The sequence below is a fragment of the Cololabis saira genome, chromosome 7, assembly GCF_033807715.1.
Source record: "Cololabis saira isolate AMF1-May2022 chromosome 7, fColSai1.1, whole genome shotgun sequence".
In the NCBI taxonomy this organism is placed as follows: domain Eukaryota; kingdom Metazoa; phylum Chordata; class Actinopteri; order Beloniformes; family Belonidae; genus Cololabis; species Cololabis saira.
This window is the reverse complement of record NC_084593.1, coordinates 17,369,710-17,395,088: the sequence shown is the minus strand read 5'-3', so window position 1 is coordinate 17,395,088 and position 25,379 is coordinate 17,369,710. Positions and strand designations below refer to the sequence as shown.

At 38.9% G+C, this 25,379-nt stretch overlaps 1 protein-coding gene across 8 annotated transcripts in view; it reads left to right on the top strand.

Moving 5' to 3' along the window:
• si:dkey-237h12.3 (teneurin-3) overlaps positions 1 to 25,379 on the top strand; it is a 236,668-nt gene that overhangs the window by 56,487 nt on the left and 154,802 nt on the right. The window lies entirely within an intron of this gene.

Here is a 25,379-nt window from a genome sequence, read left to right as displayed (position 1 = left end):
GAGTGCCGCGAAGGGTCACGCAGTGGCAGCCCCACATACATTCACGGGCGACAGGTGAAAGCGAGCAGCTAACTGCAATAAGCCTTTCTTACTGGAGGCAATGCATCTCACGAGGCATCACAATGAATTATTCTCCAGCTTTCAGGAAGTCTTGGAGCAAAGCATTTTTTTTTTCTGCTTTCTTACTTTCATTTAACGCTGCGGTCTTAAGTATTTGCTCTTTTTCGTTGATGTGTCCACAGCTCAGTTGGAGACGTTTCTGCTTTGTGTACAGGTGTGTTGAGGTAATTGAAGGGGTGGACGGGGTGCTAGGGAGGTGGGCACGTTACGGTCCAGCCATCTTTATATGTGTCAGTAGGAATTACATTGAAAAAGTGGCTTTTATGTCCAAGGAGAAGGGCGTAAATGTCCCTCCATACACGCCGATGTTCTGTGTATGTTAGCAGAAGTGAAGTAAGGCTTTAACAGCTACATTCTGCAAAGGTGCAATCAGAATATGAATGATAACTTGAGTGTCGTAAATCACAGCTGGCTGATGGGTTATCAATACTATGCACAGGCTTGTTTTTAATGCATGGGTTTTCTCAATGTATGACAGCTGCCTGGTTTTCTCATTAACACGGAGGTCTAGAGGAATTCTTTTTCTTTCTCCGTTTGTTTTAATTTTATAATCTCATTTTTCACCAGGCAGCTCTGCCAACGTCATTCTGCTCTTAGTCTCACTGGCAAATACACGTTTAGGACCTCAGGGCCATGGAGAGCCTTCGCCAACAAAGGCTTTTGTGCATTATGGTGCAGTTTCTGGATAAACGGTTTCATAATTTATGTAATGTCAGGGTGAACTGCTGTTTAATTTATGTAATATCTGAATGAGGAGTCTGCTCTCTGGCGAAGCTCAGCCTCTCCATGTGGACCTGTGAATTTATGTTTACCTCAGTTGAAGTTCGCTGTCGAGTCTAATTAGAAACTTGTTTGTACATACAGTATACATACACACAAGTGTGTGTATATATATATATATATATATATATATATATATATATATATACACATACACATACGCACACAAACTTTCCTATCCAAATCGATGCCTTCAAACTTTAATATTTAAAATATATAAATATAGTTTCTTTCCATTATTCTAACCAGAGGACTGTCGGCACCTGCTCCTTAAAAGACTAAGCATGCATTATTTTTTCCTAAAACTTCTTCACTGCAAATCTAATGTAATCTTAATTAGGCTTTTGGAAAGCATACGAGTGTAAAATTGTCCGGTGTTCTGGGAGACAGTGAACCTTTGTTGTCAATTAAAACTAAGTTAATTGATACGGTCGAGGAAGCTGCATACTGAAAGCTTCGGATCGGTGTCTATTGGGAAATGTAATTATGACATGAAATTGCAATAATTGCAATGGGAACCTTTTGAAATTTTAAAATTGATAGATTTTCTTTTTTGTTTTCTCAGTGCAATAGCAAAATAAATAGAAGTAAATTAGAGACTCACCCTTATTAACTTTTTATAAATTGAAACGATGATTCTCATTTTTATGGTTAACTTTTTTACGATACAACAGCGCTGTAACACATATAATAATAGATGTTAAAGTATTTAAGAGAAACTTTACTCCATATTTAATGCTTGATCACCCCGTCACCCAGTCTAATTTAACTCTGAAAGGCTCATTTCATCATTTAGACATATTTAAAGGTGTATAACAGGTAGATGGTTTGAAAAAAAAAGTGAGTAACAGTCCTTATCTTGTTCCAATGTTCAACTTGCATTCACATCATTGTTACTTTGACATTTGAAATCCACTTAAAGCTTGTTGCAGAGCAGCCACACACCCCGCATGGCAACAAGATGCAGCCGTAGCTGAAAATACTTCGGAAAAACTCATAGGGCACAACAAAGAGTGTTGAGTGTTTACCGGGCCTCCAAACTCCCCAGATACCAATCTGATGGCCTCTGTGGGACGCAAACGAATCAACAAAAGACCACACCCCAAATCCTAAAGGACCCATGGCCAGTGTTGTGCTAGTTACTGAAAAATAGTAGGCTACTAGTAACTAGTTACCGTTACTAGTTACTTCATTAAAAAGTAACTCAGTCAGTAACTCAGTTACTTAGACCAAAAAGTAATGAGTTACTATGAAAAGTAACGTTTTAGGTACTTTAAAAAAAAACACATTATTTTAAATGCTCCCATTAATGCCCCTCTAGCCTTCATTCCAGCATGGTACTGTATGGAGAATAATACAAACTGTTGGTCAACTTGACAGTTTCAATTCATTTGCATTCACATCAGTGAAATCTGCTAAGCATTATGGTCTGTACCAACAAATCTGACACAAACAAAAAGCTATTTTTAAATGGCAATTTATTTAAGTCAGCCACAAACTAAACAAACGTGGGATTTACTAAAACATCATAGCCTAATAAAAGCCTTTTTTTCTTTCTAAATGACCTCTGAAATAAATAACACAAAACTGTTAACAAGCTGAATATAGGCTATTATTCAGAATAAACGCGTAAAAGTGCTGGACTACACTTCGGTGGTCGACATGTAGTCCAGCCCTTCGAATGTCTTCTTTAGCTCATTTTCCATTTTTGTATCCTTATCCAAGTAGTTCGAAAATGTTTTCCGTCCCATTTGCTGCCTGGGCATTCTATCATGCTAATCAGCATGCTATCATGATAATTAGTATGCTATCATGCTAATGCTATCATGCTAATTAGCTGCCTGAAAGCGGGCGACTCCACTGTAGAAATAGGTAGCATGTTTTCTACCACATATCGTGCAATTGTTTTGTAAAGTTGGACCTGCTTACAGACGTCCGTCGGTTAAACTCCACTGAAATGTTTTTGTCATTGTGCTGCTCGACAAAACTAAAATAATGACAATATCTCCACGTTGCAAAACTCGCCTTGCTCTCTTGGCTCGCCATGACTGCTCATGTTTTTGAATGCAAACACACGCCCACTACGTTTCCTCCGGTCTCCGCGTGTGGGGAAAAAAAGCTTCACTGTAGCCAGAAATAACGCACCGTTTGGTAACGGTAATTGAGTTACTAAATTTAAAAAGTAATAAATTAGAGTATTAGTTACCGCCAAAACTAACGGTGTTACTGTAACGCGTTACTAAATAACGCGTTAGTCCCAACACTGCCCGTGGCTGATGTCCCCATGCCAGCACATCTTCAAATGTTCTTTCCTACCAAAGTTGGCCAGAGCTCAGTTGGCTGCATGAGGGCCAACGTAATGTTGGATGGGTGGTCAAAATGTTATGACCAATCAGAATAATTGCATTCAAACATCCAGCACTGCTCCCAGTGCACTATTCTTAACGGATATAATAAGAGCAGTTTTATAGTACCCCCTTAACATCGGCAGACATTTCTTGCTTTCTCGCCCTTCTCAGTGAGTTATGTAATTTATAAAAATCTGAATCCCAAAAACAACGTGACGAGAAAAATTGTTTTAAAGACAAAGTAAGTAAGAAAAGTAGGAACTGTACTGAAGAGAGGCGTCAGAGTCCTGTTGAACAAAGAAGCATCACCTCCTGTTGTACATAAACAATACTAGCTTACACAGAGGAGGATAAGACGCAGTCCCACAACAGCCTGGTGGGACACAGTTGGGTACGTTTGGTCCATACAGAGTTTCTCACACTATTTTTTTTTTTAACTCTGAAGACATCTGGTTGATTTTTCCTTTGATTGCATTGTCAGATGAAGGCGCTTTTGATAGCATTTGCGGCAATCCATTTTCCCTTCACAGACTGTTTTCCTCTTGGCTGGGAATCAGAGCCTTTTGTAAAGCTCCAAACATTTAATTCTATCCAAACCAAGTCTGCACGAACATACTGGGTCTGCATTTGAGAGAGGATTATTCAAATATTTTCACATATTTATTTGCATCCACCCTCCCCACCCCCAATGGCATCCGCCTGCTCAACTCTCCCGACTACCGTTGTGTACCTTGACGTCACAACTGCAGTTTGCACATAAATTACACTTTTTTTTAATTCTTATATTAATGATTTATAGATATGTTTTCATTTTATTTTTATGGTATGTTTGGAGGCAACAATTATGTGACCCGGGTTGATACCAGGAGAACCGACAGATGAAGTCAAGGATGGGTTCATTTAGGTTAAAGCAAAACAAAGCCCAAAACAACACCAAAATCCAAAACTGAAAACAAGAGCATTATGATTAACAAAACAACCAAAAAGAAACACAAAAGCCACACACTCCACTGAAAAGTCTTACAAGTTGTTACACCAACTAAAGCTGGCTGCTCACCTGGCTGCAGCCCTCGAAGACAAACACAGTATAGGGCTGGGGATCGATTCAAATGTCAAGATTCGATTCCGATTCTTAAGATTCAGAATCGATTATCAAGATTTGATTAGATATGATTCGATTCAGATATCGATTTGGGTTAGTGTTATTAAAACTGTTTTTTCAGCTGTTGCATGAATTATATGACTGTAGTTATGCAACATATTAATACTAGTATTATACTGAGATTCAACAGCAAGTATTGGCAGCTAATGATGCTGTAAGGACCAATCAGCTCCAAGAATGCTGATATAACTGCTTTCAGAAACATTGTGTGGGGCAGAATTACCAAACAGATCCAGGGAGGAAACAGAGGCCGTATCAAATCTGTTTTATTTTTTCCCACATTCCGTTTCTATTTTTTCCATCAGTCTATTTTGATTTTTAAATTTTACGAATTTGGTTCTTAACATTTTATGCAAATGTAACCCCAAGACAGTATATAAAGTAATGAAATATAGACAATGTATGCAATTATAACTGAAAACTGTAATGTTTTCATACCTTTAAACATATTTAAATGCAAAAACATGGCACCAGTTATTTTCGTGTCCAACAAAACATTCCTTTTTTGGGCATAAACAAAAAAATAGCAAAAGTTGTAATGTAATAGTGAAAATAAATAAATCTTTAGACATATGAATCGATTTTTAGGAATTAATATGAGAATTGATTTAGAATCAGAAAATCAATTTTTTCAACACAGGCCCAACACAGTACGACCCCCGGACGTTGGCATGGTAACTAATGACACCTAGGCCTCACCCACATCCTGTCCTACATCCCCACCACATTCATGCTGTTTTATGTGAAACTTCTGTTATGGTTACACTTCACATCCACATTAGTCTGGCTGGTTCAAGCCTTGAGAAAAAAAGGACATTTTTATCTACAGACCCCCTTTCAGACTGGAAGCTCCGTGGTTGCAGTTTGGTGTGGACAGATAAAACAGGGAGCCTTTTAGAAACGATGACATGGTTGCATGCATTCGCCTCCTAACTTGCTCTTCTAGGTCACTGCACATCCTTCCCTGACTTGTCAAGCCTCTTGTGAACATTATAGGATGGTACCAGAAAAAGACCTGGGTTAAGAACTATGTTTAGGTGATCTTTTTTCGGACGCAGAGCTGAAACACTGGCGTTTTAAAATAAAACGACAACAAATGTGAATTTTCCCTCAGTGTGGCATTTATACTTTGAGTATCAGCTATTGTCTGGCTGAAAAACATTTGATGAATTTAGCTCACAACATATCAAACCATCTTGCTTCATATTGCCAGTTAACATTTATTACAAGCTGTGATGTGAGCTATGCATGCGTAAGATTAGACAATTTCAAAGCTCCACAAAGGAGAGGGAAAAAAAAGTTCAATTTGCTTGAAGACATCATATAACGTACATTACCACATTTGCATTCTGGACGGTGGAAGCCATCTAAATCCGTTTGTCTGTGCTCACAGTCAGTCATGCAAAAAAGAAACTAGACACTCTTTAGACCTAGAAGGAGTAAAGCAGTTTTCTTTTTCCATCACTGTTTTTGCATTTGAAGTTTTCTTTTTAAGTCTTATAGTTGATAAAGAATGTCCTTTTTCACATGATATGTATATATATATATATATATATATATATATATATATATATATATATATATATATATATATATATATATATATATATATATATATATATATATATTATATTATATTGCATCTTAAAAACCTCTGAGTCCCCAAAGAAAGGTGTTGTGTGAAAGAAATGTGAAATAGTGAAATAAAAGTGTCTCATTAAGATTGTATTTACCCGGTTACCCAGACTGCTTCTCTAGTCTGGGCGACTAAAATTTGCTCGGGTTTTATTTACAGTTATCACCCAGGGAACATTTAAGACGACAGAATATGGTGCATAATCACCAGTTTGGCAACGCAACAGCTCATTGAGATGAACGTGGCTTAAAAATAAATCATGCAACACATTTACTAATTGGGCAACACTTAAACAGGACTAAAGTCATATTTCTGTGACGTACCTCTTCTTACCATCTGGGTCTTGAATGGAAAAACGTTGTAAAAGCAAACGTAAGATCTGCCATGACAGCTACATACTGGAAATTACAATACATTTCTTTGTTTTGGCAGCATTTAACACAAATCTATGAAAAATAAAAGTACTGGCTATTTAATGATGCTCACTATGAGCTAAGTGAGTAAGTAAGTAAGTAGATTGCTGTGTTGATAGATGATAATACAGGGAATGTAAAGGTGCAAGGAAAAGTGGAGGGTATTGGAAAACACGATCACACCATTTATTCAAATAACAGAGAAAAACTCTCTATAACTAACGTTATTATCTTATGATCAGTTAAGACATTGTTTAAAATGGTTGATGTAATTTTCTCGGAAATGTTCCATATGATAGCGATCGCAGCAGCTGAACAGATGTGAGACCGTGAGAATTGTGACAGCTTTGTCGGTTTATATTTTCTATACCACAATATATGAATTTTAACCCTTCACTTCCCAGCCTGTTCTCAGGCTTCTGCTCTCATATTACATGTGTTCAAAGGGCTCTGGTAAAATCCTTGGGCGGTTTTTCTCCAGTGTTAGAAGGATGGCTGGTAGGAATATTAAAACAAACTGTGTTGAAATATAGGGACAGTATATGTTGAAGATGTTCATCGTTGTGCTGAACTCCAACCCTTGTGCAGAAAAGAGCAGAGAATTATACACAACCAGGTTACCAGGATCACACTAATCCATTATTTCTACAATCCATATCACAAAAATTTCTGGATCTTGTCAGTTTCAATACAGCACAACTAATGTTCAAAGCAAGGAATAATTCATTACCGGGACGTATACAGGGGCTATTTTTTGAAAGAGAGGGAGGCTACAACCTCAGGGGTCAGTTTAATTTTAAAGTTCTCAACAGACGCACAAACACTGAAGAGTTTCTGTATGTCGACCTGCGGATGAAACTGTGGAACAGCCTGAACATGGAGCTAAAACAAAGTCAAAACATATCACCATTTAAAAAAGATACAAAGAAACATTCTATTCAAAATACAGATGCGAATAAACAAGTAGATATGAACAATTCTATAACATTTATATATGTAGATATATAGATGTATATTGTGGATATAGATATGTTAGATGTAGGTTTGTATATGGATATATTGAGTAGTATTATAGGTACAGTATTTGTGTATCTATATCTCTATTAATATATACTGATTTATAGTTATATGTAGATATGTCGATATATAGATTTATAGTCATTTTTATGTATATAATTGGAGGTAAATATATGAACCAGTATATATAAAGCATATCTACTCTTATATAGTTATTCAAGTATATTGTTATACCATTGCTGTCTATTGTTCTCTATTATATTGTAGTATTATAGTAAAGTAATGATAATGTAATACTATGCATTATAATTACTTCTATTAGTACATACATACATAGTAGCACAAGTAAATGCTGGGCGTTTGTTTTGTTTTCTTTTGTTTGCCTTGATTTGTGTGATTTTGACTACATTTATATATACATATAATTGAGTATTATATCACTGTATTGAACAGTTACTATTCAATTCAATTCAATTCAATTTTATTTATATAGCGTCTAATACAACAGATGTTGTCTCTAGACACTTTCCAGAGACCCAGAACATGTACCATACCTACTAAAGTACTAAAGTAGGTATGGGTGTTTTATAAGTAAGCTTATTGAAACTTGTCTTATTATATGTAAGAATGTATGTAAGATTCAGGGGTAGGACTGGATAAGTGGCTACTTCAATCCTACTCCGTTTATACAGTACATATATATATATATATATATATATATATATATATATATATATATATATATATATATATATATATGTATTCTGTTTTTTACTTTTTTGTACTCTTTTTTTGCATGTTTGAAATAGAATCATCAAATCAAACTGTACAATATTGTTCCACTTCACACAGCCCCTGCCGGAGCTTCAGAGATGTTAGAGACACCGTAGCTGTTTATGTGGCTGTCTTGTTGCAGAGACTAGGAATCATAAGATAATGACCATCCTTACCTCATGTAATGTTGAACGGGGGGGGCTGCAGCTCTTGTTCCTGGGTTGTTTACTGCAGACATTTATGGGTATCATTATCCTAGTGGTGATGCCAATGGCTGGCCACCAGAGCTGGAGGTGAAAGAAGCCATTTAGTCGGTGTATGATGGCCTCCCCGGACCTCGATGTTCTCACATCCAGGGTCAAAGCTTAGCAGCCTCGTAATCTCCCCTCGCTCTCGCAGCCGTCATTAACGTGTCACTTGATCAATCAGGACGGCTGCAAGTGGCACGGTTTTGACACGTTTTAGGAGGAGGAACATCATCATATAATGCCCCGGCAGATCGTTGTCGCTATTTGCACGTTTTCCTCGCCGTCTTAATTTAATTGACACTTAATGTGAAATCTGATAAGCAAAACGACGCACCGAGAGACGGATATGAGGGTCTATAATTGAACATATTTCAACAAAGGTGAAAAAGAAAATGTGATTGTGCTGCTGTTTGGCATAAAATACAACATGCTTCAAATGAGAAGAAAATATAATGAATTGGTTCGATAGTTGATTACAGCAAGCTTGGCGCGGTTTTGTATTGGCTATGGTATTGATTTCTAAGGAAGTGATGAGTGATGTATTGCATTTGAGCTGGAACTCTTCTTAGAATATTAAAATGCTTATAATGGATTTGTGCATTTCCCCTTAAGGGGGCATCTCAGGTTGGTATTTGACATATTAAAATCAGCTAACTGCTCTGGCATGATATCTGCACATAATGGGGCACGTCAGAATCATCTTAGCCCCTCCTCTCAGCCGCCGTTTCCTTCCTCCATAATCAAGGGCAGTGGATGAGAAAAAGAGGTAAAAACTAGCTTTTTATTCCTAAATCAAAGACCACTTAGGCAGGAAATTTTCCCCAGACTCGCCAGCACTGGTCTTTTTTTTTTTTTTTTTTTTTTTCTTCTTCTCGGCCGTCACATGAAGGAATTTCTGTGCAAGAGGGAAAACATTCCATCTAATTAGAGATACCTTTTATATAAGCCCACCTCTCCCTGAGTTATTTCTCTGTTCACCCATTTCTCCTACCCCTCTTTCACCCGCTCTGTCTTTTCTCTTTCTTATCATCCATCATATAAAGCCCAAAGGTGCCCTTCACAATACTGTACCTTTTACGTTAGCTCTTGATGCCTTTTGAAATCGCTGGCTTACCCACGCTTTGATGTTGCCTTCAAATAGATACTAAGCAAAACTTTGAAGTGGCGGCCTAGATGTGGCCAAGAATGTCGAATCACTGCCATAACTCAGCAATTCCCTCTATATATATATTTTGTATTTTTTTGCAAAGCAGTAAGTGCTGCATGTCACCGATGCAGGACGTGAGTTTAGTAACAGTCCCGTCGAAGGTTTTTTTTTTCGAGAATCAGCATTATTTGTTTTTAAAAGTGAAGGAGAGACACAACGAGTGCTCTGTCTGTCTTTGTTCTATTTCTGGGAATGGCTGCTGGAGGATTACGGCAAGTGGCAGAGTATTCATTATTTAGATGGAAGTAGCAGAGCTGGGGAAGGGGTGGTTTCATAAACCTCTTGACTATGACATGTGTGCTGCTATACTAGAAGCTAAGAGTAAAAGGAAGAAAAAAAAAAAAGTTTTACCTCCAGAATTTATCCTCCTAGCGAGGGCACTTGTAGCAGCTCCCTGGCAGAGACTTCTGAGACATTTGACACAAACTGAAACCGATGGAGCAAACTCAGATGGATGGAGTTAATGGATGAAATCGTTACAAGTTCTCCCAGATTGCTCCCTGCAAAGGTTTTAAAAGTCATCAAGTGTTCATCCATCTGTTTCACAGTGCGTGTAAGATGTGATATTATAGTTTTGAATACAGAATCTTTGCCGTGTGCCGCTACATCGGGAAAAAAAATGACAGAGCCGAATATCTACATGTGGAAATCTTCGCTGAGCCTGGTGTGACTCTGTATTCTTTCAAAAAGCTATGACTGAGGATATCAGCTGTGACATTTTGAGATAGCATAAGATAAAAATGGGAATATGAAATGAGAAAGTGTTGAAAGTTGTTCCAAAGCTCCATCACAAGCAAGGATTTGTTTCCTTTTTTCTTTTTTTTCCCCTCCCCAGATTAAACAGTAGCATCTCAGTTGGCTGAAGTGTTTATCCTGACAGTTTTAAGCCTGGACACCGAGGGTCCCGCTGCTGTGATTAATGCACTGTCATGCCGCCATGGTGGAGGATGTCTCTCTGCACTCTCCATCCCCCCTTTCCCGTACTCCTCCCTGATATTTCACTAATGTGACTCGACAACAAAGAGATTGATGGTGATCATTATGCTGCTCTCAAAGAGTAAAGAGCATGCTCCAGCCAGCGTCTGTCTCAGCGACTGCTGCGGTTAGCATATGAGCAGCGGCCCATATTGTTACCGTATGTACGAGTGACAACTGCTTTATGTTGAGCCAGAATTTGTGACATTGCGAGCCACCTCCGCCTGCCGATGCAACAAACACCTGAAGCCTCGCACACGTCCCACCTGTTTGCTGAACGAACCCAGGACGGCCCTTTGGAGCAGGGGACGTTGACTAGGGATGGGCGGTATGGACTAAAAAATGTTTCACGATAATTTCTGGCATTTATCCCGATAACGATAAAAATGAAGATAAAAAAAAATACCAATACAACTCCACCTTTGTAACTATAAATGTATCAGCTCTCAGATCCACCATGTTTGTTACACAAAAACGTCATCAACAGGAATTTATCCTTTCTTTCTTTCTTTCTTTCTTTCTTTCTTTCTTTCTTTCTTTCTTTCTTTCTTTCTTTCTTTCTTTCTTTCTTTCTTTCTTTCTTTCTTTCTTTCTTTCTTTCTTTCTTTCTTTCTTTCTTTCTTTCTTTCAGGCTCATTTCCTTCCTTCCTTCCTTCCTTCTTTCCTCCTGCTCTCTCCTTCCTTCCCTTCCTCTTTTCTCCCTTCCTTCCTCCTTTCCTTGTTTTTTCCCTTCCTTCCTTCCTTCCTTCCTTCCTTCCTTCCTTCCTTCCTTCCTTCCTTCCTTCCTTCCTTCCTTCCTTCCTTCCTTCCTTCCTTCCTTCCTTCCTTCCTTCCTTCCTTCCTTCCTTCCTTCCTTCCTCCACACGTATGTGCGTGGATTTAACGCAGAACCATAAATCAGCTTTACACAAAAACGTCATCAACGGGAAGTTATCGTTTTTACCGCTAGATGACAAATTCTTACCGTGGGGAATTTTTTTGACGGTTTATCGTGAACAGTAAAATATCACCCATTCCTAGTTGACACTCACTACGTTTACATGCAGTCAATAACCCTTTTCTAACCGGAATATTAGCAATAACTCGGTTGCGCACGGCCCTAACCCTAACCCCTTTGAATAACCAGAATTTGCTCATATTCCGGTTTTAAAAAACCCAAAAATGACCCCTGGATTCCTCCTTTTCTAACCTGAATATTTGGTCATGTATAGCCTAACGGGAAATCCCCATCAAAAGGAACAGGAATTTGTTAAACATGGAGAAATGCAAGACCAGGAGGAGACTAATCACTTCATAAATGTAATGAAAGATATGAACATTTCTGCATTTGTAGACGGTAGAAAGTACCGGGATAGCCAGATTTACAAAAAGGATTTTATACAAACGCCAGACCAGATCAAGCTCTGCTGGAAGACGCTGAAAAAGGCGACTTCTACTGGGCTGTAGATTATCCGTCGTGCTGCTGTTATTGTTATGTTTTGGATTTGTATACAGGAAGAAGAAGCGGAAATGACGGGAATTGCGTCATGACGTTCTCCGTTTGTCGCTGGTTTGATCCAGATATCCCAAATGATTAATTACCATGTAAACAGGAATAACCCTGTTTGCTCATGCATGGAAACAGATTATTCCCAATGTTTCAGTAACCGGAATATTGACCTGAACCCGAATTTTGACTGCATGTAAACGTCGTCACTGGCAGCCTCGTAACCCCAAACAGACTTTGCAGACTATATCACCGTTTTCCAAGTTCCACCTCTACAAATACAAAGTAAGGGTCATTCATTTGCTTGCTTTGCTGAGTCTTTACAGCGAGGTTGATTTGTTTATCTACACGTGTTTAGCCCCTGGCCCCAATCTTCTAAGTGAGAAAGAGGTTTAGCATTTAAATTGGTTGATCCACCCTACGTTTGCTAAACCCGATTTTAAAGCATTACATTGATGAAAAGCGGACGCTAATCCCGGAGGGTGTGCAACCTTATCTGACTAAACACCTGACAATAAGATTCTGTTGTCACTCTGGGAACACAAAGACTCTGTAAATGTGTCTTACTATATTTATTGACCAGTGCAACTGAGTGCGGCCGCAGCCGCGGGTGAGTTCTGCTCAGGTATGAATTAGAGCGTGACGCGTTGAGACTGTTGTTTTGATTGCTTGGCATCGGTGCTAAAGGAAACTTCAAAGTCTTTTAATGCCCCGCTCAGGAAGTTGTGCGCCGCTGCTATCTTGTCTGCCAAATGTTTTTCCAATAAGTCCTGGGTGTCAGTGGCCAGACCTGGCCGAGGAAACTGTGTTAGCCGACCAGCTTTCAGAGGTAATCCCAGAATTTCCTGTATGCATTTCTCTGATCTGATTTGATTGTCTGGTACCGCACTTTCCGTTTTATATTTAGCAGGACAAGACGTTTAGTCAATATTGTTTCCTATGAATATGTAGAAGCAAGGTGGCCTTCACCTGGATGTGGCAGATGTGATTTCTAACTAAATCATAGGGATTACATTATTGACAGTGCCTTGAATAAACATCAGGATGAGGTCAAAATTCATTGTCTTTCATTCTCTGCACAGTATCCGGGAGCATGTCGAGGTTTTAAAACAAGTAGAGTATATCTTACATGAGCTGAATAATTATGGTCTGTGATGAATTATCATAATTCAAAGTTAAATATTCAATCTTGATATAATCTGAGTGATGACAGGGAGAGGGGATCATGTTAGACGCCGTGGTATCCGACTCTGCCCAGCGTTTCAGATTGGCTGTGTTTACTGCATGTTAGTTGAGGATTGATATCATCTGTGCCGCTGAGCACTTTCAAAACTGCAGCATTCTACTTCGGCAGCTTGATACAATATGATTCAGGCGCAGATAGTGTAAAAAAAGAAAGAAAAAAAATCAGTGCCCAGCCTTTATCAGTCCTCAGATTGTGCTACGAAGTTTCCAGAGGGCAAGAAAAACAATATTATCACAAAGGAGGCCATATGCAAATAGTGACAGCTGATTGTGCTCTCCGGCTGAAACGTGATAATGTGACTGCACACTGTGGTGTCATTCATGGTTTGCCACAGTATCAGTGCGCCTTTGTTCAATTAAAACCTGGTCAATAGTAAAGAAAATACAGTGCTTTCATGCAATATTAATCCTAGGCAGGAAGCTTAACCAGCTGCTGCCTTTTATAAACTGACAACTTATGGTTTTGTAACGCCATATGCTGCCACTGCTGCTGCTGCTGCTGACTTTTCGCTCAGATTTTCCCTCTCAGCTTCCATTGTCAGTCTTGTCTTGGCATTTATGAACTTAATTCAAATGGATGTATTCCAGTGTGAAATGACTCAGCCGGGTGTGAATGTGGCCTGTCCTTTGCCTCCCACTGCTGCCATTTGGTGAGCAGGAGAGAGAAAGCATGCAGACCATCGGAGAAGAGACGGGAGAAGGCTTGTTTTATGGTGACGCATCTCCCTCCCTCATCTAATTAGGTTGAAAAACAAAACACGAACGTTTAGCTCTATCTAAAACACGATCAATGTCCTCCGGCACATAGACGTGTCACGTTCTGCTGCACGCGCAGTTGAAAGGCAGACCTGCACGATTAATTGACAGCATCACTCTGCTATGACAGCACATCGTTCAAAAAAAAAAAAAAAGATTTCTGTTGTAATTTGAATGTTATTTTCCAAAAAAGGGCCTTAATTGCTTTGAATATGTTAACAAGTGTTTTCAGTCTTCAGTCCCTACAGTTTAGACCAGTTTAGACCACGCAGACATCGGAATTGATTTTGATTTGATTTGAAGATTTTATTTTGAACATGCAAAATAGTACAAAAAAGTAAAAAAACAGAATACAAATATATATATATATATATATATATATATATATATATATATATATATATATATATATATATATATATATATTATATATATATGTACAGCACTTGGGCAGACCTCACGGATCCACCAACATGTTTGAAACGGAGTAGGATTGAAGTAAACACTTATCCAGTTCTATCCCTGAATCTGACATACATTCTTAGATATAATAAGATGAGTTTCAATAAGCTTACTTATAAAACACACATACCTACTTTAATAACTGTTTTATACAGTGATATAAACTCAATTATATGTATATATAAATATAGTCAAAATCAAAGCAAATCAAGGCAAACAAAAGAAAACAAAACAAACGCCCAGCATTTAGTTGTGCTACTATGTATTTATGTACTAATAGAAGTAATTATAATGCATAGTATTACATTATCATTACTTTACTATAATACTACAATATAATAGAGAACAATAGACAGCAATGGTATAACAATATACTTGAATAACTATATAAGAGTAGATATGCTATATATACACTGGTTCATATATTTACCTCCAATTATATACATAAAAATTACTATAAATCTACAGTATATATCAACATATCTACATATAACTATAAATCAGTATTAATAGAGATATAGATACACAAATACTGTACGTATAATACAACTCAATATATCCATATACATACCTACATATAATATGTCTATATCCATAATATACATCTATATATCTACATATATTAATAAATGCACATATCTACATGTTTATTCGCATCTGTATTTTGAATAGAATGTTTCTTTGTATCGTTTTCTAAATTATGATATGTTTTGACTTTGTTTTAGCTCCTCATCTGATCAGTGATCTGTTCACGTCAACCGTAGATGTTAATCGTTCATGTAAAACCACCTGTTAAGCTGTTTGGCAGATCTTTATCCAACTTGCAGACCTTTGGCTGGATGAAACACAGTTTAGATGCAGCTTTAGATCAGAATCATGTTCACAAATGGATCATTTCCACAATATTGTGTATCTAAGTTAAATAATTTGACAGTGGTTTCTCTGAACTATTAGCTTCTGCAACCTGCAGCTCAGTTGTTAGGGTGGTTTTTTTGCTACTTAGAAGATCGTGGTTCAGTCCTCTGCCTCACCAAGTGTCCTTGGACAAGGACAAAGCACTGCAGATTGTATATAGAGTGCATGCATGGCGAGACACACTATATGAGTCACTGCGTGTGAGTGGGTGAGCAGGTTAAAGGCTGCCATTTACAGATTATCCTGATAGTCATGTGTAATAGCTACAAAGTATAAATGTAGCACGGACACAATATGAGGCTCAAAATTCTAAAAAATGTCTACACTTCCTTGCATTTAAAAGTTATAACACAGCTGTATTTTGCATTGAGTGAAACGATCACAAAGTGCCATTCGCCTATGTTCTTTTTAATTGGTAACAATACCGAAATTGAAGCTGCAAGCAGCGATGAACGGGCCGTCACGCGTGCAATTTTCACCAATAAAGGTCAAGGACTCAAACCTAAGTCCGATGACACCACCCATGACTCTTTATGTCAAACCATTCAAAAGTTATAGCAGAAAATAGGGACTATCAAATATCGACCAATCCGAAGAAGGGGTGGAGCTAATTTGCACCAATTATGTTCAAGGACTCAAAACCAAATCCAATGACACCACCCATATGTCTGTATCACAACCTGTTCAAAAGTTATAGCAGAAAATAGGGACTATCAAATATCAACCAATCAGAAGAAGCGGCGGGGCTAATTCAGGCCAATGAAAGTCAAGTACTCAATACCAAGTCTGATGACACCACCCATGACTCTTTATGTAAAACCATTCAAAAGATATAGCAGATAATAGAAAACTATCAACTATTGACCAATCAAATGAAGGGGCGGGGCTAATTTGCACCAATTAAGGTGAAGGAGTCAAAACCGAGTCCGTTGACACCACCCACGACTCTGTATGTCATACCATTCAAAAGTTATGCCAGAAAATACAGACTATCAAATATCGACCAATCAGAAGAAGGGGCAGGGCTAATTTGCACCAATTATGTTCAAGGACTCAAAACCGAGTCCAAGGATGCCACCCACGAGTCTTTATATGAAACCATTCAAAAGTGGCAGAAAGTAGGAACTATCAAATATGGACCAATCAGGTAAAGGGGTGGCGCGCTTTTTGGCGTCTATCGTCCCCACGGTAATGCTGAGAAAAAGTAGACTGAGAAAGACTGAGAAAAGTAATGCCCATCGTCGCAGGATCGAGACGCACATTTTGATGTATAAACACCTGGGTGCACGTTACGGTTTGGGCCGCATTAACGGCCGAAGAAATGGCATAAATTGCGCCAACATTACACGATTAATTCAAAATGGCCGACTTCCTGTTCGGTTTCGGCCATGGCACTAAGAGACTTTTCTTTAAGTTGCGACATGATACAGGTGTGTACCGATTTTCGTGCATGTACGTCAAACCGTATTGTGGGTATTGAGGCACGAAGTTTTCTACGGGGCGCTGTTGAGCCATTAGGCCACGCCCATTAATGCAAACCATTAAATATCAGATTTTTTGCCAGAGCTGGCTTGCGTGCAAAATTTGGTGACTTTTGGGGCACGTTTAGGGGGGCAAAAAGGCCCTCATTTCGGAAGAAAAACTAGAAAAATAAAAATACCTTTGTACAATAGGGCCTTCGCACTCTAAGTGCTTGGGCCCTAATTAGGATCGTGGCTGGAAGAAGACCTGTCAGACTTTGGCACATAGGACCCACATGCAGGAGATTGGAGTAAAACTGACAGGAGCACCGTCTTTTATCTAACACAAGGGGCTGGCATAGCAGGATGCCAAAAAAAGACTTGACGCTGGTGATTATAATCAATAAAGGAAACAAGGGTTTGGAGGCAGGCAGGGAAGGAAGTCATCACAAACAGAAACGGCCTAACAAACAGAACAAGGAAACCAAAAATCCTTACAACAACAAGATCAAGACAACGTGACCCTCAAAATCACAACAGTACAAACAAAAAACACAGAACGTATAAAATAAACACAAGCAAGTCAACAGAATCCTAAATCATGTGAAGACCTTCTTAAAAACGTCCAAGAAACATCACATTTTTACCGTTCAGTGGTTTAATTTTCACTGTTTGAGGCGATCACTGCTGTGATTATTATAATTATTTATTTATTTTTTTCAAGTTGGGATTGGATATACAGTGCTTGCAAAAAAATAAAAGCGAAAAAAAGAAATCACAGACTCTCATATCGTTGCACCACCTTCAGAGCGCAGCTCACATTCAGGCTGCAATCCATTTGAAAAGCTTGTGCAATTTTCAACATTTATTTCCATCCAGGGCTGTTTTCCTGCTTTGCCCATATATTTTACAGATGCTGAGAGAGTTGGGCTGCTGCTTCAAATCTTCTCCAGCACAACCCAAAGAATCTCTTGCAGGTTATAGTCTGGACTCCGAGGTGTGAACATTACGTGTCAAGAAAAAACATCCTGGTTATTTAGTACAACCAGGTACTGTAGGCGTCTGAACTTATTTTTCGGGCGCATAACGTTGCTGAACCCCAGACTCGATGCACCCCAGATCATAAAACTGCCCCTACAGGCATTTTGCAGGGATTGTTTTGATCATCTCATCGGCTGCTCTTCCTGCCCGTGATGCATCCATCCCTCTGGAACAGCGTAAATGTGGACTACCAAACAGCATCTTTTTTTCTATTGCTTCAGAACAAATATATCGTTTTTTTTTTCATCGTTAGCCTCAGTGATAAGTGGTTTTCCTAAGGCTACACAGCTGTGTAATCTCTACACTGAGTTCTAGTTTCTTCAAAAATGTACTTCTACTATGATGACGCTTATTTTGGGTGGATTTAACTAAGCCTGTGTTGCAAAAATCAATTTTCTGATTTTAAATCGAATCTCATATTAATTCCTAAAAATCGATCGAATCGATTTTTGTTTTTTCATCATTACATTACAACTTTTGGTATTTTTGTGTTTATGCCCAAAAAAGGATGTTTTGTTGAGCACAATGTTTTTGCCTTTAAATTTGTTTAAAGGTATGAAAACAAGTTTTCAGTTATAATTGCATAAATTGTCTATATTTCATTACTTTATATACTGTCTTGGGGTTACATTTGCATAAAATGCTAAAAACCAAATTCTCAAAAATCAAAAACCCCAAAAAGACCAAAAATGGAAAAAATAAAAACGGAATCTGGGAAAAAATAAAACCAATTTCATGCGACTCTGTTTGCTGCCCTGGATCTGTTTGGTAATTCTGCCCCACGATGTTTCTGCAAAGCATTCTGGGAGCTGATTGGTCCTTACAGCATCATTAGCTGCCAATACTTGCTGTTGAATCTCAATATAATACTAGTATTAATATGTTGCAGAACTACAGTCATATAATTCATGCAACAGCTCAAAAAACAGTTTTTATAACACTAACCCAAATCAATATCGGAATCGGATCGGATCAAATCGTGATAATCAATTCTGAATCTTAAGAATCGGAATTGAATCGATTCTTGACATTTGATTCGATCCGCAGCCCTGGATTTAACTACATCCTGAAGTGTTTACGTTGTTAAAGCTGATCGTGCAACATTACTGTTCAAGTTGTAATTATTCATTGAACGACTCTTAACCCGACTGTATTAGTTTTAGCTGTCTCTTCAGTTGTTATGTTTGCTTGATGCAGAGCAGTAATTTAACCTTTCAGGAGGAAAGTAACATTTTCTCCATGACAACAGGATGTGTTGTCCAACATGGTTGTTGAAGGAACATGAAGTCACGCACTACATCAGTGAGGGCAGCAGACCTGGCTGTCAGCTGAAACATTCATCACTGGAGGTTTTTTCCAGTGATAAGCTCTTACATATTTGCTCAGGTAAATATAATATAACTGCTCAGTTAAAGACTTTCTTTGAGCCAGGCTGGCTGGGTAAAAGTCTATACATGGCTGGTCGCCCTGAATTAATACACTGCAAAAACTCAAAATCTTAACAAGAATATTTGTCTTATTTCTAGTTAAAATGTCTAATTTTTAGTAAAAAAAAAATCTCATTACACTTAAAACAAGACTCATCACTGGAAAAAACAACAATCTTCACCTGTTTCAAGTAGACTGTCACTTAAAATAAGTAGAAAAATCTGCCAGTGGAACAATATTTTTTTGCTTGTAATGAGAAGATAAATCTAGTCCCAATGGCAGATTCTTCTACTTATTTCAAGTGAAAATTTACTTGAAACAGGTGAAAATAGTCAAATAACAAGTTATTTTTCTGGTAATGACTCTTGTTTTAAGTGTAAGGAGATTTTTCTGACTAAAAATGAGACATTTTAACTAGAAATAAGACAAATATTCCTGGTAAGATTTTGAGTTTTTGCAGTGTATTAGTCTTGAATGATGGTTTGTTTTCTTCTATTTCGTCAATATATAGGAGATGGATGCAACAGGATTCCCGTGTTGCACGCACGCATACAGGATGTAGCGTGATAAAATGATCTTTGTTGTGTACTACATATTTATGTAAATCCTTCCAGGAGGGAGACAGTTGGAAAGTATTTAGTATGATACTGGGGTAGCTGTTTAAAGCTGGTAAAAGTAATCTGTGACCGCTGATCATGTATTGGTTTCATCTCATGAAGGCGTGCTTTATTCCATAGATTAATATTTGAACCTAACGCCGCGGGCTTCGTCTCAAGGGGCAAGCGAACACTTGAAATTAAAGCAAAGAGGTCATGGTAAGAAAATGGGATTGGGCCTCAGGGTTTGTCCGCGAGTGAATTGAATACTAAGGTTAAAAACTCCTCAAATCTCATCTTTTCTCTGTCAGAGCCAAACTTTTTCAACTACGAAGTCTTGACCTTTTGTGAAGCTGAGAGGTATTCGATTTCAGCAAGTTTTACAGTATTATCTTTTGTGGTATTTATAAAAGACAGCAATTCAACCAGAATTATTTCATTTCAATGTTGCGCAGACTTTTTTTGAATGAGGCTTTGAATGTGAGGAAAAGAAAAAGAAAAATCCAGGTGCATTGCTGACATAAAGGCCTTTTTATATTTTCATTTTTCATTTCCAAAACGTCCTGCCTTTTTACACATAATACTACAGGACTGATGAATAGCATCACATGCAGCAGAATGTCTCGGTTTGAAAGCCCGAGGTGAGCTATAAGCGCATTTTCCTGCGTCGGACGTTGCTTCCCTGTCACTCGAGTCTTGACAGATTCACATCCTGTGCTGAGCAGCGTGCGACCAGACTTGATGCAGTTCAGACGCAGAGGTGTGAGAAAGGTGCTAATTGATACCTGCTGCGGCTCAAAGCCCACATTGCTTAGTTTCCAAGCACATCGACCAAACGGAAAACCTCCGCCACCCCGTGGTGTGTCTGAATGGAGAATGAGCATAATGGATGCCGTCGACACAACGCTGCTACCTGCTCTTACCGAGTTAACATCATTGAGTGCGTTTACATGGGAAGTTTAATTCCTCTTTAATTCAGAATTAAAATTAAATCCGATTTAAAATGAGTAAAAATGACCATGTAAACATCTAATTCCGAATGAAAATGGCCATTCCAAATTAAACTTAATTCCGAAGTAAGTGGCTGGTTTATTCCGGTTTATTTTAAATCCGAATAGAATAAGAATCATGTATACACTCATTCCGCTTTAAATTAATTCCGGTCTTTCTGCGCTGCTCGTTCCCTCGCCCGTCTGTCGCCATGACGCTTATATTCCGCGCTGGGATTGTTTTCCAAACAAAGTTTCAAGATGGCAGCACGCAGTAAACGGTGGTCAAGAGCAGAGACCATTTATTTAATAAATAGCTTGGAGGACCTGGAAATAATTAAAAGAACAGATGGCAGGAAACATTAAAATTGTGAGCTTTTCAAAGTTGTAGCGGCTAAGCGGCTAAGTTTGTAACTTCCGGTCCGCCCCCCTATCCAATCAGAACCTTCCCAACCCCCAGACCTTAAGAGGAATTGGATAAAGCTGATCAAACGTGTTTTCCATGTAAACCTCAATTCGGAATTACTATTTCCATGTAAACTCGAAAGAAAATAGTTTAATTCAGAATTATTTAATTCGGAATAACTAATTCCGAATTAAAAAACATCATGTAACCGTGGCCATTGCTTAGTTTCCAAGTACATCGACCAAACGGAAAACCTCCGAGACCCCGTGGAGTCGTATGAAGTGTCTGAATGGAGAATGAGCATAATGGATGCTGTCGACATGTCGCTGCTACCTGCTCTTACCGAGTTAACATCATTTGTGCCCACTCATGCACAGTTCCACAAACACACGCTAAACTTGTGCAAACTGAATAAAATAGGCTTTAAATGTTTTTTTGTAATAGATAACTTGATACTGAAATGACATTATAAATCCACGGACACAGATACAGTTTCATTACCTAAACAGAAATGTCCCCATCTGGGTTTTTTTGGGTTGTCTTTTGCTTTTTTAGTTTGTTAAAAACCATTTAAATAGGATCCATTGCATTCCTCACCATTAACTTAAATAATAGTTTTTTTGCTGCTTGGGATTTTACTGGCAGAGGGTTGGGGATGATATATTTTGCATATTAGACATTTAGCTTATGTTCTTCTGGAGTCAGCCACAATGAGCCTGCATGTATTAGCGGTGTGGCATACACAGTGAAGAGATTTAGCTCCTGCAGGAACTGATATTTCTTGTTATTTTGTGGAGGATTTTTAATATATAAGGCAGTGAACTGTTGGAAACAGTCATCAGTGTGCTGTGCGTCTGAATGATGAAGCTGCTCTCCGCGGTCTGTTTCATTTTCATAAATTTTCAGGATATTTATCACATGCTTTTAAAAACAGAGCAGCTTTATGAAGCCTGCTCTCAGCGAGATGTAAATATATTCAGAGATGAACAACCAAACCGCTGCTGTATCTTTTCTTTCTCTTTCAGGGGCAGCAGTTTTAGGGGAAAGCAATTTTTCCAACAGCACGATGATATCACAGTGGAAGTAGTGATTGAACACTGACAGAGAAGAAGGATGGATTGTTTTTGAGCTTCAACATTCATGACAATAAAGAAAATTAGAAGTTTGCACCATGTGCCATGCAAGTTGTGGTTCATACTCCATACTGTGGTTTCTGTGGGCGGCCGGATGGAGGACTGCATTTTCTTTAAGTTCCTGACAAGCAGTGAACAAAACGCAATTTAATAAATGCTTCTGCCACATCTCCCATCATTGTGCTGCACTGAGGACTCATTACTGGGCCGTCATGCTGTAATTTTCTCCCTTTTTTTCATTATTGAGAGCTACTTTTAATTAGCCTCTGCAATGCTTTTCACTTTATTGTCACATTCACAGACCTTTGAAATGTTTCCCAGGGTCAGCATCATCACATTTTGAGAACCCAAGATCTGGATTTGAATCACTGATGACCGAATTGTTTAGCCGTGTTACCATTACGGTTTTATGGAAGTGCTGGCAGTGGCAGGTCGGGATGAAATGGATCATATATTCTGTGATCTCAGGAGTGTGCAGCACTCCTCCGTGCAAGAAACTTATCCAACGCTGATGTGCCACAAACAGCACATCATCAAATGGTGAGTTGAGGCTTGCTCCAAAAGAAGACTAATGCCCCGTTTACACGTAGCAAAAACGGTGGTGTTTTCATGCGTTTTGGCCGTTCGTTTACACGAAAACGAAGCTCAAAGTCACCAAAAACGATCATTCCTGAAAACTCCAGCTAAAGTGGAGATTTGGCAAAACCACGTTCACGTTTGCTTGTAAACAGAGGGAAACGGACATTTAGGCTTCAGAACGTCACATTATGCGACAGAAACGTCACCAGCGTCATGTGTGCGACCTGTGTTTACAATTTGTTTGGCCACCGTCAATATTTTCTTGTATTTTACTTGTTTTATATTCTAAAGTCACACATAAAAGTAACTCCACTTCTCTGTCACTCCAAACGAAAGACTCTTGTTCATCTTGGAAGTAACTGGAAGTTACTCGTGTCATTTGTTGACGTTTTTTTCCAGGATTCTGATTGGCTAGCATGACTTTATGCTTCTCGTTACACTGCCCCCTGTAGGTTTGGCTGCTCATAGCATCTTAACAGCGTATTTATGCGGGTTTGTGTAAATGATGGTATTTTTTCAAAACATAGAGGGGGAAATATCAGTTTTTGTAAATACCCGACTATGTGTAAACGTGGCCTAAATCCTGAAACACCGTAGATGGAGAAAATACGTCCTAATACGTCTGGCTCCCAGACCCGCTTAGTCTGGCTCTCCTTTAAAGGTGAAATATTTTACCTTTTTCCACAAAAATCTTGGTATCATAAATTAGTCGTCGGTGGCATGTATGGCTCAAAATAGTCCAAGAATCGCGTTGTAATGCTTCTGTTTCACCGTGTATAAACTGTCCTTTTGAGATCAGCAGCATTTATGTGTCTTTCACTTTAAATGTAAATGAGTCACTTGTCTGCTCGCTCCTCTCCTTGACGGAGAGAGTCGTGCTGGGAGCGACACACCCATCCCTGTCTGCATTGGAAACTTTTTTCAGAGGAGAACATAGCTGCCGGCTTCAAAAACGCAGCGTTTCATCCCCTACATGTTTGAAATGGGGTCAGACACGAAGAGTGAAGAGGCCACTGAGTGTGTGTATGTGTGTGATAAGATATTCAATTAACACCGTTAATGCCAATGGGACGCAAACAACACTGTTAACTTTACAAGGACACCGCACCTGCTATCAGCCTGCGCTAAGCAACCTAGGAAATGCACCACGTTAAGGTTAAATATTTCAAAAAAGTAGTTCCATTTTGATCATCCGTGGAATTGTCATGAACGGCTGGTACTGATCCCTCTCTTAAGAGGTTAATATAACTGTAGTTGCCAGTCCAGCTTTGTGTTGCCCCAGGTTTTGTGGAGCAGTTTGATTAAACTGGTGTGAGCACTGCTAGGCTTTTACCCACCATATCTCAGACTTTTGCTGTAGAAATGAAGTGAGTCCACAGGGCTCTTTGCTGTTTTTGTGATGGATGATGCAACGATTTGTGCTGGCCTGCACAGCCAACAGCGTAGCACTTTCAATGCTTTCCAGTTTGGGCACGAGTAGTCGATCAGCTACTACTTGTGAAGAATTATGTCAGATCTTGGGGAAGTCTACCTGATTGTTGCTGCTCACCATGACCCCCCCCTAACCCCCCCCCTCTCTTTATGACAACTGGTCTCTTTATTATGACAAAAAGATCTCTGTATTCAAACAGTCATCGTGGACTACAAGTTCTGAGGGATGTTTCCAGTAACTTGTTGAATCGGTGCCATAAAAAATGATGGCAGTTTTAAAAGGTTACGTTTTGCAGTCCTCCATCTGTCATCTGTATCCACTAATTCCTGTTCGGGGTCACAGGAATCTGCTGGAGATCTCAGCTCTCTATTGGCAGAAGGCAGGGGTTACACCCTGGACAAGTCACATGTCCATCGCACATTTTAAACTTCAAAACAGCCCTTCAAGAAATACTTCTACTACTACTACTACTACTTTGGGGCGGTAGTAGCTCAGGTGGTGGAGCGCGCCGTCCAATGATCAGAAGGTTTTCGGTTCGAATCCCGCTCCGTCCCAGTTGCTGTCATAGGGCCTGATTTACTAAAGGTTTGCGTGTGTAAAAACGTGTGCAAACTTGACAGCACCCGCAAACCAAAGTGCCAGCTGATCTACTAACAGCGTGGAAAGAGGACTGCGCCTCTCAAATGCGCAAAATAGCACACGCAATCCATTTAGTACTTTGGCCCTGATGAATAATCAATATGGGGCGTACCCGCCAGAAATCGCTAAATA